This window comes from Miscanthus floridulus, chromosome 10 (genome assembly GCF_019320115.1).
Source record: "Miscanthus floridulus cultivar M001 chromosome 10, ASM1932011v1, whole genome shotgun sequence".
Taxonomy (NCBI): domain Eukaryota; kingdom Viridiplantae; phylum Streptophyta; class Magnoliopsida; order Poales; family Poaceae; genus Miscanthus; species Miscanthus floridulus.
In genome coordinates, this window is record NC_089589.1 from 132,086,146 (window position 1) to 132,092,260 (window position 6,115).

General features: G+C 47.8%; 1 pseudogene; it reads right to left on the reverse strand.

Annotated features, from left to right (window-relative positions):
- Positions 1-917: 917 nt before the first annotated feature.
- Positions 918-5,761, reverse strand: LOC136489662 (uncharacterized; annotated as a pseudogene).
- Between the last annotated feature and the right edge of the window lie 354 nt (positions 5,762-6,115).

A 6,115-nucleotide genomic window follows, 5' to 3' on the forward strand; every position in this document is an offset into this window, starting at 1 on the left:
ATGTGTACATCATCAACTGCAACCCAATGATCACTTTGCCTTCTTGGAACGCTGGCGTAGTTTGCTCATCTGTTTTCTTAGCATACACCAGCTTTGGGGAGCTAGCTCGCCTGCTCATAATATATACAGCCACTAGTCTGAACACTGCCCAGCGAGTTTAGAAGGCAGAGTTTGGGATCATTAAAGTGGCTATCTCCTAGTTTGTGTTCCAGTAATTATCACTTATCAGTGCACATGCACATCACTACTGGTAACGGCTGTTGTGGCACTCGGCAAAGCCCAAAAAAGCACTCAGCAAAGCCTTTGCCAAGTGCCACCCTCGGCATAGGACACTCGCCAAAGAATTTGACGGCAAAGAGCTCTTTGCCGAGTGCTATTTGTCGGGCACTCGGCGAAGGCTTTGCCGAGTGTTCATCCGGCCCTCGGCAAAAAAAGCTGACACAACGGCAAAGGAGACGGTGACGGCGGCTTTGCCGAGTGCCGAAGCCAAGGCACTCGGCAAAGGTTGCCGCTTTGCCGAGTGTCACAGTCAAGACACTCGGCAAAGCCGACACCTTTGTCCGAGTGCCGCAGACTATGGCACTCGGCAAATCCGCCACCTTTGCCGAGTGTTATGGTCATTGCACTCGGCAAAGGCACCATTTGCCGAGTGCAACACATGGCAAAGAGACTAAAAACTACCATTTTTATTTATTTATTACATTCCATTCAAACAAACAGTAGATATATATCACATGCATCACATATATCACAAACATCACATGCATCACATATATCATAAATATATTACAAACATCACATGCATCACATATATCATAAATAAGTACACAAGTATTACCACAAGTGCATAAGTATCACCACAAAGTGCATAAGTATCACCATAAGTATATCACAAGTGCATCACAAACATAAGTAAATCACGGCGACTCTTGGGGGTGACGAGGCCCAACATTCGATCCCGGCGACTCTCCGAGGTGACGAGGCCCATCATTCGATGCCGCCGATGGATTCTGCACAAAGGAGAAGACATTGCATGTGTGAGACAAGATTGCTTGGATAGCTAATCTAGGAATTACTTGCATGTGTGAGATTGCATGTTTTTGTAGTGTGTTCTAACTTGTCCTCAACACAAAAGAGTTTTGCAACTTAGAGACAATCCTATCAACTTGCCTATAGCTAATCTAGGAAGGTAGAGGTCGTACAAGCAAAGCACAAGCGAAAGCAATAAACATTCATACTCACAGGAGTAGTTGCCAGAGGAGGTGGAGCGAATAGCCCAGGTGGCGGAGGTAGACCCGTAGCGGCGCCAAGACTTTGCATGTACTGAAACATCTGCTCCATCCTCTGCTGCTCGGCCTCCCGCTCGGCCGCTATCCTCTGCCGCTCGGCCTCCATCCTCGCCTCCATCTCCTCCCGTAGCCTCCTCTCTTGTTGCAGCTGGGCCTACAATATTTCACCCCATTGTTACAAGTAATTCCAAGGTATGTAAAAATCAATAAATGACGAATAAAATAGAAATAACCTGGAGTGCCTCCATCCGGTGCTGTGCAGTGTCCGGCCGTGGGCGTATGGCCAGGCTCGAGCTGGTGCTCCTTGCTCGAATCTGTGAGAGAGTGGGAGTAGTGGCCGTGTCGAGTGCGTCGTCGCCAAGCCAGTACCGCCCATGCTTCTTGCCTCCTCCCACCCTCATGATGACTTCTCCATCAAGGTCCTCGGTGCTCGGATCGTACTCTTCTCCATGGACCGCCCTTGTCATCGATGTGTACTCGTTGAGGCGGCTATGGACGGTCACATTGCTGTACGTCGAGGGCGGATCCTCTGGGTTGTAGTCGACGTCGGACGTCGCCTTGCCCTTGTGGGCCAAAGCCCATGCCTTCAACTGGGAGCAAGGCTGGCCACCATGTGACAGCCGACTGCGAGAAAAACAGCAAGATGATTAGAAACTATGTAGAATTGAGCGTTAGAATAAATAAATGAATTCACGTACCCATCTAGCCGCGTATCCGTCGAGGCTAAGGTTGCCTTGATGGTGTGGTGCACCTGGCATCATCAAACGCCACTCCCGGCAAGCGTTGTGCATCTCCTCCCACTCAGTCGCCGCACCACTTTTCCACCATCTGTGCCAAGCACTAGAGACGCTAGGCACACCACCACGGAGGCACCTACACGTCATCAAGTATATGACATATAAGAAGATCAAATTAAGCCTACTTAATCTCAGAAGAAATCAGTATTAATGTTCTATATTTACCTGTAGGTACTGTTCCCTGGGTCAGCGTCATGTTTCTTGCTTCAGCTTTGGTGACCTTCCTTCCAAGGAACATCGCGTGGTAAGTTATGACGGCCTAGGCGCGCGCCTCGTAATGCATGTCCTTCACGAGTTTGTAACAGGTTGTGTTAGCCACCTTAGCCGCCCTGTCCTCCAATCCCTCCTGGCATCTGAAGAAATCCTACATATAGACACGATGTATCTAGTCATTATTTCAAGAATGTCCAATGAATGCGATGTATTGAGCAATGTAGTTGGAGGAAGACTTACCCACAGCTCGGCCTTCACCCGCTCCGCCTTGTTGTTGTATACCCTGCCAGCCTGATCTTCTAAATAGGGGACGACGATGTAGTGGGAAAAAGTGTAGGCCAGCTCCCGCACTCCGACATACTCAACCAGGCCAGGGAAGTGTTCCCTGCACAGAAGACCCAGGGTGCCATTGACTTGGCGTTTGTGAGCACCTGCAGCTACAATCGTCCAACCCCTGCCCAAGTGATTAAGAAAAAATATTAGTTTTTATTGTGATTTTCAACATATCAACTGAAGAAGTAGTGATAACATCTAAAGTTACTTACCTTTCCCCAGTGGGTCGAATCATCGGGCGTCTCTCAAGAGGTATCGGTCATTGAGGGAGGCTTGAGGGACCTCGTTGGTAGACACCCAATGAACTAGAGGAAGCGGAACCCCCTGCCGCCGCCTCCTCCTCGTCATCCTCCTGCGGCTCCTCCTCCTCCCCCTCCTCCTCCTCCTCCTCTCCGTCCTCAGGCACCTCCTCCTCTCTGTCCTCAGGTGACACTGCTACAGGCGACGGCTCCCTCCTACGGCTCCTCCTCCTCCTCCTCCTCCTCTCCAATGGCTCCGATGGCTCCTCAGCTGCAGGGGGCCTTCTTTGGTAAAGCGACGCTATGTTCCTCCTACCGTCCACCATCTTTGTTCAATCACCTGCAATTAAAAAGAGTAAACCAATAAGCACAGATAAACAAGACGTACTTAGAAAGTGATGCAAAATAAACAAAACATAATTACAAAATAACATAGTATTACATGTATTAGAAATAATCATCATGATCAGGATTAGTTGGATCGTAAGTGTCATCATCACTATCCGAAGGAGCAATGTTGTCTTCATTGTCTTTGCCTAAACGTAATCGCTCAAGTAATTGTAAGTCCTTCACATTTTGCACCTCATCTCCATCGTCCTCGTCAACAACCCCTTCATTGTCTACTTCCATTCCAATCGCTTCGGTTAAGTCTATCTCAAAACTCCCTTCTAGCCCCTCTTCTTGAAAGAACTCTCCGTCATATGTGTTTGGGTCCAAGTTGTAATCTTCATTGTTTGGGACATGTAGTTTACCGTGTGGCGATACCTTGTGCACAATATCCCAACCCTTAAGACGGTCGTCGGTTTGTCACGGGTATGAGAGATAATAAACTTGCGTGGCCTGTTGAGCTAGAATATAGACATCGTCTCCTGGTAAGACTGGAATCCCGTCGAATTCGACTAGCCCAAGATTAGGGGTCCATCTCGTTACTTCAGGATCAAACCAATGGCATTTGAATATGACAAGATTCGCATAGTAGATAAGTTCACTCCTCTCGTCAGATTCGCTGCATACCCATCATGGAACATTAACGTTTGGAACCATTCTAGTACTTCCCTCCTTTGGGGCTTGGTCAAGACGAATTCAGGCCTTAGGCCTTCTCCATGTCTTGCCACGACTAGGAGGCTTCATCTCTTGCTTTGGTCTATCACATAATGTTGCCAGATCCACTCTAGCCTTAACGTTGTCCTTTGTCTTATTAGGAATGTCCATGATTGTTGCCCAAAGTGCCTCAGTGACATTCTTTTCAGTGTGCATTACATCAATGTTATGTGGAAGGAGAAGATCATCAAAATAGGGGAGCCTCAACAAGCCCGACTTATGAGTCCACATATGTTGCTCACCATATCCCACAAAACCACCTTCTTCTTGATTGACCACGAGAGCATCTATCTAAGCATGAACCGCGGCACCTATCATCATCTACGGTGCAGGGTCTGTAACTACGACACCTTTCGTAAAGTTCCTGATGTCTCGTCTGAATGCAGGGTCAAGAGGGAGGAATTGCCGATGTTTATCGAATGACGAATACTTGCCACCCTTCTGCAACCAAAAGGACCTCAGACCTTCCTTGCATACTGGGCATGGGAACTTCCTGTGAACACACCAAGTGCAGAATATCCCATACGCCAGGAAGTCATGCAGGGAGTAGTGGTACCAAACATGCATTTTGAAGTTTCTTTTTGTAGCTCGGTCGTATGTCCATACCCCTTCCTTCCAAGCATGGATCAATTCATCAATCACAGGCTCTATGAACACACCCATATTATTCCCCAGGTGTTTAGGAATTATCAACGACAAGAATACGTTCTGTCGTTGAAAGACGACGCCAGGGGGGGGAAGATTGAGGGGGATAACGAACACGGGCCAACAAGTGTATGGGGCAGCCATCATTCCATATGGATTGAACCCATCTGTTGCTAGTGCAAGACATACATTATGAGCCTCTAGAGCTTTGTCACGATGAATCCTATCAAAGTGGGTCCATGCTTCACCATCGGATGGATGTACCATCTTGTTAGGATTGTATCGTTTGCCATTCTTGTGCCATGTCATCTGTTTCGCAGATTCCTCGATCATGTATAGCTGTTGGATCCTTGGTATGAATGGAAGGTACCGTAGGATTTTCACGGGGATCGCAAGCTGCCTCTTCTGACCATCACCAGAGTCTACCTCTAGGAACCTAGACGATTTACACTTTGGACAGTACTTTGCTTCCGTGTGTTCTTTCCTAAATAGGATGCACCCCTTCGGACAAGTATGTATCTGCTCATATGGCATCTTAAGTGCACGAAGGAGTTTCTGTGACTCGTACATGCTCTTTGGCAGAATGTGACCCTTCGGAAGCATGCTGCCAAAAACTGTCAACATAGCATCGAAGGCGTCTTGACTCAGGCTAAACTGGGACTTTAAGGCCATTGCGCGTCCAATGCCATCCAGTTGAGAAACCTTTGTGTGGCCATGAAGGGGTTTCTGTGACACAGAAAACATGTCGTAGAACGCCTTTGTGGTTGCCTCTGGCTCCTCCTCCGTACGTCCTTCAGCGAAGTGTGCTTCCTGATAGTCATCTAACATGTCTCCTACCCCGGCATCAGCATCATAATCCTCGACGCGTTGTCTCACAACCTCCTCTCTCGTATGATCGGCTTCACCATGGTAGATCCACCGGGTATGGTCTGGCGTAAATCCATTCTTGCAAAGATGTTTACCCATGGCCTCCTTTGTTTGTCGATGCTTGTTTGCACAACTGCTGCAGGGGACACCAAGTGGCAGGCACTCCTTTAGCCTTGGCAAATGCTCGTTCTAAGAAAGCATCAGTCTTCTGGATCCATTCATCGATCCACGAACCCTTACTTGAGCGGCCCGTGTACATCCACTCACGATCATCCATCCTCTAACATATATATCAGCGAGTAATATAACCATCAATTGCATCTACACGATGTTTCTACTATCTAATAGGTGAGGATAGGTCATAATCCCACCTGAGGATGCGTAGATTAGGTTAGTTTCCATGCTCTACTCCTATCCGAGACAGAATTTTGGCAGCACCTCCCCGCTATTCTACAAATACACGTCCTGGCAGGGAGATTGTGTATCTGGAGAACAACAGGGAGATGATGCCGAAACTCTAGTCATCGGATCGGAGCAAACCATGAAAACTAACCCCATCTACGCATCCTCGGGCTAGTCCAAAAAACATGGACAATTCAAAACAGATACAGTTATAGATATGCAAAGATCT